The sequence below is a fragment of the Anolis carolinensis genome, chromosome 2 (assembly GCF_035594765.1).
Source record: "Anolis carolinensis isolate JA03-04 chromosome 2, rAnoCar3.1.pri, whole genome shotgun sequence".
In the NCBI taxonomy this organism is placed as follows: Eukaryota; Metazoa; Chordata; class Lepidosauria; order Squamata; family Dactyloidae; genus Anolis; species Anolis carolinensis.
This window is the reverse complement of record NC_085842.1, coordinates 99296670-99307827: the sequence shown is the minus strand read 5'-3', so window position 1 is coordinate 99307827 and position 11158 is coordinate 99296670.

Genomic DNA, 11158 nt, shown 5'->3' with positions numbered 1-11158 from the left:
TAACTATGAGTTATTTGTAAGTCAGATGTTTGTAACTCAGGGACTGCCTGTATTTGCAGGCTTAAATTAACTTTTGACTGATAACTGAAGCAAATTTGGGGTACATGTTAAGTGCAAGTAAATTCCATCCAGTCTTTCTATGCAATACTGCTCATGTACTAGGGCAGTGGGAAGGCGACTGTTAAATCTGGAACATTTTTAAAACAGAAAGCACAGCAACTTCTGAAAAAAAGAAGATCTGCTTGGTTAGTGCCAGGACAAGAAAAATATAACAGTGGCCTTCCCCAGGCTTCTGTAAGATATGATAACCATGACAAATTTCTCTCAAATCAAGTGTTTTCATCCATTTTTCATCCCTCAAAGCTATTGGCTTCTGCCAATAAAGACGTTCTTGCCAACTGGGCATGAATCCACCAGCTTTTTGAAAATGGTAATCTGCAGAAAGGCTCCTTCTAATCTCGCCCTTCGGAAAGGTTCATGACAGACAAGAAGGACTTAGCCAGTAGGTAATATAGCTAGTTTCCCAAAGTGTGCAGCTAGCACTGACATGAGTCCAAACCTGTCACAACAATCCGTCTTAGGAATCTAAAACGAATGGCATCATCGGGCTTTTGAAGCAGTTTGTTACATTCCTCAGAATTATGGGCATCTCAATATTCATTTGTAAATGTTAAAACCGCCCTGAGTCCCCTTGGAGAGATAAAGTGGGATATAAAAAAATATTATTATTATTATTATTATTATAAAACAAACAGAAGTAAATAATTTGCTGGGTATAAAGTGGAAGAAAACATTACATTTATGGAGAAACTAACAAAAGAGGAGCTGGAAATACACTTTTAAAATTAATGTATGTGTATAGTGGTAGTTTTAGAGTTATAATTAGAGATGTATGCTTGTTAGCGCAACCGTTGTTTAAGTGTGTTTATGTCTGTCAGGGCTTGTGATGAGGACGAAGGTGCAGGGCTTGTTTGCCCAGCATTTGAGCCAGGGGCAGGCAGAGATCAGCAGCCTGACACTGAGGAACCTACCCCTGCAGAGCAGGACCAGGAGCTTCAGGGAAGTAGAGATGCAGAGTTAGGGCAGGATCAGGAGCTCCAGGAAGCAGACCAGGGGTTAAGCAATTAAAAACAGGTGCCACCCAACTGAAGAGATTTAACCAGTTGGCTCAGAGGAGGGCCAACAAGTGAGAGCATTTCTAAAAATGGCATAAATATCTGGATCTGGTAGTTGCTGGGAGTAGTGTTGAGGAATTGCTACAGCTGAAATCTGTTAGTGAACTCTTTGATTTGACTTCAATTTTGGTGACTGGACTATGACTTGAGTTGGTAAGATTGCTTGACTTTGACCCTTGGAAAGAACTCTGCTTTGCCCTTGTTGGACTAATTACTGTATACGACTTTGGATTGCCTTGACAATGAGATGGTGAGTGGCTGTGTTAACAGAGATTCTGTGGACAGGTCTTTGACAATGTTCATGTACTCCTTTTGTGTGTTTTTACTGTCAAAATTTTAATTAAAATATTGGGGAAAATATAGAATTATGGGCCTCTTGTACTTATACATCATACATCTTAAGAACATGTTTTAGTAAGTAATAGAGCAATGCTTTAGTGCTCCAAATAGCAATTGCCTGCAAATTGATCCTTGTAGGTATATACACAGCAGGTTAGGGGAGAAGCTGAGATATAACAGTATTACATGAAAGTAAATCGGCAAAGTCTAACGATGGTGCCTAAGAGCGAGAATGCAATAGATACACTGGATGCAATTTGTGATTTATGAAGAAATCCCAAGAAAGTGAAAAATGGAGAATCTGAAGACTCAGTCCGGAAACCCTTCCAGGCACACACTTGCAACAGAAAACTTTTCCTTCTCCTTACTGTTGATTTTTAATCCGCTAGCTGCTTCTAAGCTTTGGTACTCCTGAGACTGGAAATCTCCCTTTTCCATTTTAGGCTTTCTGACATTGTCTGCTTCTTAAGAATGGACTGTACTTTTCATTTTTTAAATTTTTCTAATGGAAGTTGTAAACTAGTTTATTTAATACTATATTTTCAATGACATGTTAATGATAACCTTTTAGATGTTGCATCTCTTCTGTAGTTGTTTGAATGATGAAGAGAAAATGGAGTGCCAGTTATGAGGGGAAAAGTGGAATGAAATAATTGTAATTTTATGCTTATGCAGAAGAAAAAAGTCATTTTTCTTATTTAGTAATCTAATAAAGGAAGGCTGCTGAATAGTTGTTTAAGCAGGCTATTCTAATGTGTACATAGAAGAATACAAATTTCAATGCTAAAAAATAACTTTAAGCAGGATGAACACCCACTGGAAACCTATTTGCAAGGCTCATGAGGAATACTGAATGCAGGATTGATTTTGGAATTTATTTGTTCAATGTTGGAGTCCGTGTGGTGCAGTGGTTTGACCATCAGACTACACCTCTAGAGACCAGGATCTAAGTCCCTGCTGAACTATGTATCCCACTGTGGGATCTTGGGCAAATTAATCTCTCAGCGTCAGGAGGCAATGGACAAATCTTACAAAGAAATCCCTGTGATAGGTTAAAGTTTGCCTTAGGGATGCCATATGTACAAATCATCTTGAATGCAAACAACAACAACTGGCGATTTTGGGCTGTTTCTGAAAAAATCTAACAAAAGGAAAAGAAAAATAACATTTCCAATGAATAGCAAGCAGCTGTTGTGCCAAAAAACCCCGAATCACATCTGTTAGCTGCTGTTAGTTCCTTTTGTTAGCAGATGGAGTCCTCTGCTGGCAAAATGAGGACATGCCTCAAGAAAAGGACCTTAAACCCTCTAAGGTAGGAGCCCCGGTGGTGCAACGGATTAAACCCTTGTGCTGGCTATGAATTGCTATACAAGAGGGAAAGGTCTAGATCGCACTTACAGTACCTTCCAACTCTGGAATTCCTTCATAAATCTATTCCACTGGCATTTTATAGGAAAGAGGCACAAGGCAAGAAGAAAGTGTTAACTTATCAAGATCTAGAAAACGTACAAGGAGAATATAGAATTAAAACAAGAGACCAATTGACTGCAGAGGGTTTGGGTTTTCAGTGTTTTTCTTATTTACAGTTAATGGAGAGATTCAGGCAAGACAAGCAATTAGTTGGTTTTGAACTGAGTAAATAGGAATTTGAATTGCAATTATGTGCTAATGAAGAACATGAATTGCTAAAATGTATATGTTACTGAAAAAGGAAAGGGGAGACAAGGAAGTTAAAGAATGTATGGCAAAGTGCGCCCAAAATGTTGGCCATCACATCATGATGGACTGCTGGGAGAAAATGTGGAACAAGGGTTTAAAATTTGCATTGTTATAATTTTGAAAGATAATTTTTATAAAATGATGTATTTATGGTACAGTAGAGTTCCGCTTATCCGTCTTCCGCTTATCCGACACATATAGGCTCCTATTCCCCCCCCCTCGCCGCTGCAGCGCTCATGGCTGCCTCTGCCTTCCCCTCCTCCGCGCCTCCTCCTTTGCCCCCTCCTGGGGCAGCCCGAGGAAGGGAGCACTGCTGAGCCGGAGGGAGCTCGAGAGAGGGAGGAGGACTGCCCCAGGAGGATACAAAGTAGGAGGCGGCGGAGGCAGATGCAGCGGCAGTGGCCGCCATGGAAGGTAAGAAGAAGCTTGACTTTGGGCAAGCATGGAGCACGTTGCTGTTTAGCAACACGCTTCGCGTTTGCCCAAAGTCCCAGGCCTTTACCCAAGGGAAGAGTTTCCTCCCTTCGGTAAAGGCCTGACTGGGACTTTGGGCAAATGCGAAGCACATTTCTAAACAGCAACTCATTTCGCGTTTGCCCAAAGTCAAGCGCCTTTACCGAAGAGAAGTGTTTCCTCCCTTTGGTAAAGGCCTGTTTCTGTCATAGACAGAACGCCAGCAAGAACGCCAGCGAACGAGAGCGTGGTTGTAGTCAAGATTCAGGTTTAGGGTAACGGCAGTCAGCAGGGTCCCAATCCGGTCCAGAAGATCAAAAGCCAAGCGTAGTCGTCAAGGAATCCAAAGGTCACACCGATAGCCAGCAGAAGGGTTAATCCGGAATCGTAGTCAGTCAGTCCAGCGTCAATCCAGTGAAAGTAGATATTGCCCGTCAAAAAGACGACGGAGGTCCAAGCTATCAAGATTAAACACAAGTTGCCCAGAGAAAACCCCCCCCACACAGTTCCTCCCGCCGTCAATGCCCCGTCCTTGGTAAACTTACGTATCCAGTAATGAAACACACCTGTCTTCAGGAAATTCCCCAGCAAGAGCCCAAGCGTCCGTCCAGATTACCTTGCCCAACGCAATTAGACATTGGTCCCAAACCCCATTTTATCACAGTTCAAGCTCATCATCGCTGTCAGCTGCCATCCCAATTCCAGACGCCCCAACATCATCATCCTCATCAGAGCTTAAGCACCTTCGACTACGCCCCACAGCATCCCCAGCTGTGGATCCCGCTCCATCCCTCCAACCAGTCCATGGGTCTGATCCTGCAACCCGCCAATCACCTCCCATGCTTTCATTGCCTGTTTCCCCAACACCCAAATCCTCCCTCACACGAGTCCATTCCATATCATCCTCCTCCGAGCTGGCCATCTCTTCCTCCAAACCCTGAGAAAAACCCTCAAATGAGTCCTCATCTGTCGGCTCTGCAAACAAATCCCGGAGCCGTTTCCTTTCACGCTCCTCGAGAGTGTCTGACTCTCGAGGAGTCTTACGACCCCTTCTTTCATTACCGGAGCCCGAAGGCTCAACCATAACACTATCCCCCCTCACAAAGGCCTCATCCTCCGAAGGTGGAGTCACATCAGAGACCTCCGCGGCCACAGTAGCTCATTGCCCAGAAGTGTCCGATTTTAACAAAGAACGATGGAATACAGGATGGACCTTAAGAGAGGACGGCAAATGTAATCTAAACGCCACAGAAGAGATCTTCTTAACAATAGGGAATGGCCCCAAATACCGTGGTGCAAACTTTCCCCCAGAATGTTTGATATACTTAGAGGATAACCAAACCAAATCTTCCTCTTCTAACTCCTCCCCTGCCTGCCGATGTCTATCTGCTTGAGTTATCTGAGCTGCCTTGGCTTCTAACAACAACTTACGAGCGATATCATGTAAGGCAGCCATTTCAGATGAGCGATATACAGGGTCAGAGGAAACCACATTGGTCGACGGTGCCACTCCCCCCCGCGGATGGAAACCATAAGTCAACTCAAATGGCGTGTGTCGACTGGACGTATGCGTAGCGTTATTATAAGCAAACTCGGCTACCGACAACCACTTCACCCAATCACCAGGTTGTTCTAGGCAAAAGCAGCGCAAATACTGCTCCAACAGCCCATTAACTCTCTCAGATTGTCCATCCGTTTGCGGATGAAAAGCAGAGGACACATTCAACTTGGTTCCTAAACACTCATGGAAATGCTTCCAAAAACGAGATACGAACTGAGGAGCCCTATCAGATACAATAATCTCAGGAGCCCCATGCAAACGGAAAATATGCTTAGTAAAAAGTAAAGCCAACGTAGGAGCCGCCGGAACCGTTGAACATGGTATAAAATGAGCCATTTTAGAAAACAAATCCACCACCACCCAGATACACGTGTAACCCCCAGACCTAGGTAAATCAGAAATGAAATCCATAGAAATAATCTGCCAAGGCCTTTCAGGAACAGGCAAGGAAGACAGTAATCCCCTAGGGCGCCCGACAGGCGTCTTGCTCTGTTGACATACTGCACAACTATCACAGTAACGAAGAATATCCTGTCGCATTTTAGGCCACCAATAATTCCTGGTAATAAGTTGTACAGTCTTAAACCTGCCAAAATGCCCAGCCATCAGCTCATCATGATGTGCCCTAATTACTTCCAACCGGAGTGAACCCGCCGGTACATAAACTTGCCCATTACGCACCAAAACCCCCTCTTGGTCCTGTAGATGTGGTAGCACAGTACGAGTCCCTACCGAAAGCAATATGAGTTGTTCTTGAGTCCAGTTATCATTCTTTTGAGCCTCTAGAATCTGAGTGTGTAGCCCAGACTCATTCTCTACCACACACAGAGAAGCAGTTGGTAATATTGTCTGACGCACTGTTTGCTCGCAGGTTTTAAACTCTGGCTTACGAGACAAAGCATCCGCCCTTAAATTAACCTTCCCTTCCACAAACTGAACCTTAAAGTTGAACCTAGAGAAAAACAAGGCCCATCGAATCTGATGTTGATTCAATTTCTTGGCAGTCTGTAAATGTTCTAAATTCTTGTGGTCAGATCTGACCACAATTTGATGACGTGCGCCTTCTAACCAGTGCCGCCACACCTCAAACGCCACCTTTATTGCCAACAATTCCTTTTCCCAGATGGTATAATTTTGTTCAAAAGGTGTTAGTTGTCTGGAATAGAATCCACAGGGACGCAAGGTCCCTGATGAATCCCTTTGAGATAACACAGCTCCCAACGCATAGCTAGAAGCATCTGCTTCTACTATGAATGGTTTATCAATGTCTGGATGTATTAGTATATTATCATCTTGAAAACTAGATTTCAACTGTTCAAACGCATCTTGAGCCTCCCTTCCCCACACAAACGGTTGCTTCTTGCGTAATAGCTGTGTTAAAGGTACAGTAAGTTTAGCAAAGTTTGGAATAAACTCACGATAGTAATTAGCAAAACCCAAAAAACGCTGTACATCTTTTTTAGACTTAAGTTCCTGCCAGGAGTTGACAGCGTCAACTTTGTGCGGGTCCATTTTTAGTTCTTTTCCGGAAACTACATGTCCCAAGAATTCCACCTCTGACACATGAAACACACATTTGGAGGCCTTAGCAAAGAGCCCATTTTCCCGTAAACGTTGCAACACCTGCCTCACATGTTGCTGATGTTCCTTCACATCTTTTGAAAAAATTAATATATCATCCAAATAAACCACCAAAAACTGATCAATCAAATCTCTAAACACATCATTTATGAACCTTTGGAAGACGGCGGGCGCATTACACAGTCCGAAAGGCATCACACGAAATTCATGACATCCGAAGCACGTATTGAATGCCGTCTTCCATTCGTCACCTTCCCGTATCCTAATCAAATTGTATGCTCCCCGTAGATCAAGTTTAGAAAAGATCTTAGCCCCTTGAACCCTTGAGAGAAGTTCCGAAATCAAAGGTAGCGGATACCTATCACGAATGGTATGCTTATTAAGAACCCGATAATCACATACTAGCCTAAGCTCCCCTGTCTTTTTAGCCACAAAAAACACAGGTGCAGCAGTTGGAGAGCTCGATGGACGGATAAACCCTTTGGCTAGATTTTCATCAAGGAATTCTCTCAAAGCTTGTCTCTCAGGTACCGTTAGAGCATACAACCTTCCTGCTGGTAATTTAGCGCCTTCCACCAGTCTAATTGCACAATCATATGATCTATGAGGCGGTAATTTATCTGCTTCCTTCTTACAGAAAACATCTTGAAATTCCCTGTATTCAATAGGCACACCCTCCATATCAAGCTGGGAAGAATTTAAAATAAAACATCCCTGTCTTTTAAAATCTATAGTACGCTTCACCCAATCCACTTGAGGATTCACCAACGTTAACCAATCCATACCCAGAATTACATTGTATCTTGGTAACCGTGTGATGTCCCATACAAATTCTCCAGTTATCTCTTGCACCTCCCATGTTATCCCTGAGGTTTCACGATTAACCACCCCAGATTCCAGTAATCTCCCATCCGCTCCTTCCACCCATATATCACACGCTTTGCGTTTTGTAGGGAGCCTATATTTTCTAGCAAACCCAACATCCACATACGAGACCGTAGCCCCTGAGTCCAGCAGTGCCAGAGTTGAAACAAGTTCCTTTCCCCCAACAGACAGAGAAATGGGTACAAAAACATGTTTCTTTCCCTCTAGTGACTGCCTTGTAAGCCCTAGTGCGTTGGACTCACATCGCACTAGGGCTGGCCTTTTCCCGAAAACTGAGAAGGCTTGATGTTACAGTTCCTAGCAAAGTGCCCAGCAGTCCCACAATACAGGCATAATCCTAATTGCCTTCTATGATCTTTTTCCGCCGTCGACAACTTTCTAAACACCCCGAGCTCCATAGGCTCCTCCCCCTTAGCCACAGGTGCCCTAGATACAGATACAGGTGGCTCATACATAGCCCGAGATTGTTTACGAGATTCAAACCGGGCGTCCAAACGCAAAACCTTAGCCACCAAAGCGTCCCAATTATCTGCTGGCTCTAACCACGCCAGTTCATCTTGAAGATGGTCACTTAAACCAGCTATAAACAAAAGCATAAATGCGTTCTCCCCCCAGTCCAGTTGATGGCGAAGAGAATTAAACTTATTCAAATAGTCCAAAACAGACCCTTTTCCCTGTTTTAACTGGTAAAGAGCCCAGCTAGCATTTTCCTTATGGAGGGGATCCCCAAAAGTGTCCGATAATAATCTTTTGAAATTAACCAAATTGTCCTTGACTGGGTCATTAACCAAAATTAAATTAGTTGCCCACTGTCCCGCTGAACCGGTCAATAAACTCAAAATAAATGCCACCTTGCTGGTGTCCGTAGGAAAAGCTTGTGGGCTAATCTGAGAAAAGTAAAGTTCAATTTGAGCCAAAAAAGTAGGCAACTTGTCCCGGGACCCATCAAAACGTTCAGGAGTCATTACATGTCCTTTAGCTGGCTGTGCTGCTTGTGCAGCATTAAAAGCAGCCTGCAGCTGATCCAAACAAGCCTTGAGTTCCTCCATCGTCTTCTTGACGTTGGTACCTCACTTAAAAACTGTTTTTTAGGGCGTTGGGCAATCTGTCATAGACAGAACGCCAGCAAGTAAAACAAAACTCAGTTTATTGAGGTTACAGAACTTAAAACGCCCGTAAGGAACAAAGAACAGGGCAAACACTTGACTTCAGTGTGCTAAATAACCAAAAAGCAGCTCAGTTTGAGCTTAAACAGTTCAAAGGGAAAAACCGGGTTAAACAGGAGTATAACCCGGATTAAATCAAAGAGCTTACTTCAGCTTGGCAAACAATGCAAACAAAAGAGAATCGACAGGAGTTGGAATGTAAACAAAAGACTGGCGGCAGATTCCTCTCTGCTACTCAGGAACAGCAGGGGAGTAAACCAGGCTTGTTTACTCCTTCCTGCAGCGAACGAGAGCGTGGTTGTAGTCAAGATTCAGGTTTAGGGTAACGGCAGTCAGCAGGGTCCCAATCCGGTCCAGAAGATCAAAAGCCAAGCGTAGTCGTCAAGGAATCCAAAGGTCACACCGATAGCCAGCAGAAGGGTTAATCCGGAATCGTAGTCAGTCAGTCCAGCGTCAATCCAGTGAAAGTAGATATTGCCCGTCAAAAAGACGACGGAGGTCCAAGCTATCAAGATTAAACACAAGTTGCCCAGAGAAACCCCCCCCCCACACAGTTCCTCCCGCCGTCAATGCCCCGTCCTTGGTAAACTTACGTATCCAGTAATGAAACACACCCGTCTTCAGGAAATTCCCCAGCAAGAGCCCAAGCGTCCGTCCAGATTACCTTGCCCAACGCAATTAGACATTGTTCCCAAACCCCATTTTATCACAGTTCAAGCTCATCATCGCTGTCAGCTGCCATCCCAATTCCAGACGCCCCAACATCATCATCCTCATCAGAGCTTAAGCACCTTCGACTACGCCCCACAGCATCCCCAGCTGTGGATCCCGCTCCATCCCTCCAACCAGTCCATGGGTCTGATCCTGCAACCCGCCAATCACCTCCCACGCTTTCATTGCCTGTTTCCCCAACACCCAAATCCTCCCTCACACGAGTCCATTCCATATCATCCTCCTCCGAGCTGGCCATCTCTTCCTCCAAACCCTGAGAAAAACCCTCAAATGAGTCCTCATCTGTCGGCTCTGCAAACAAATCCCGGAGCCGTTTCCTTTCACGCTCCTCGAGAGTGTCTGACTCTCAAGGAGTCTTATGACCCCTTCTTTCATTACCGGAGCCCGAAGGCTCAACCATAACAGTTTCCCTAGGCCGGGCCTCCCTATTATCCAACAGATCCGGTTACCCGGGACGCGGCCTGCCCGTTTAAGTCAGATAAGTCAGGCAAGTCAGGATTGTTCGAGAAAGGAGTCGACACTATGAAGCCTAGAGGGTGAAGCTTATATTGTTTTCTTTTGGCCAGGTGAGAATAGATTTCATCATCATCATTTAATTACTTATTAATCGCCCTCCATCCAAGATGCTCTAGGCGATTTACAAGATAAAACCGTAAAGGATAAAAATACATACATACAAATATTGATAAAATTAACATATATTAAAAGCTCTAGTAAAGAGCCAGGTCTTGAGTGCTAGAGTAAAAGGCCCTAACTCACGCATGGCTCTCATATAGGGCGGTAAGGCATTCCATAAGGCAGGGGCAGAAATAGAAAAAGCTTTGCGTCTGGTCCTTTCCAAGTGCACTTCTCTAGGACCTGGTATATAAAGTAAGTCACGTTGGGATGAGATTTGAGGTAATCTTTTTCTTTTTTGGCATTAATTGTGTTTTTACTCTATTTTTTTCTCGATACTTTTTGACTTTTAATGTAACTTTAAAATAAAGTTAATTTTTTAAAAAAGCCTATTCTACTAAACTCTCAATCTATTCTTTCCCTTGTCCCAAGTATTCAAAATATGCATTCATGTATTTTTTCATGTAACTGAAAATGCTCATTATTCACATTTTATCACAACATACATATTCCTGTATGTCCTTTAAGCTAAGGTATAATGGTTTTTGAGCAGAGATTTGTTTTGAAAATTTCATCAAATTGCTCAGTTCAAATGAATTTACCTGTATATTAGTTCAGGAAGTAGAAATTAAATAGATTCATTTTAAAGCACAGTCTTCCAGAACAGACTTTTTCAGGATTTTTTTTTTGGACAATGCAAATGTTCTCCATCGCCATAACTATACTGTCATGGGTGTCAACGGTAGAGGAAGACAAAGTTCTCTCCCATGCCTTTTTCCATTTTAGTGTACTTCTATGTTTTCTGTCCATGTGTCCACACTGATTCTTCTCTTAAGCAGACAGAAGAAATCACCAGGCAGCAATATCTTTTAGAGAAGGCGGTTCTTGAGTATAACAATACATTGAACAGGTGGCATTGGAGGTGGGGAAAG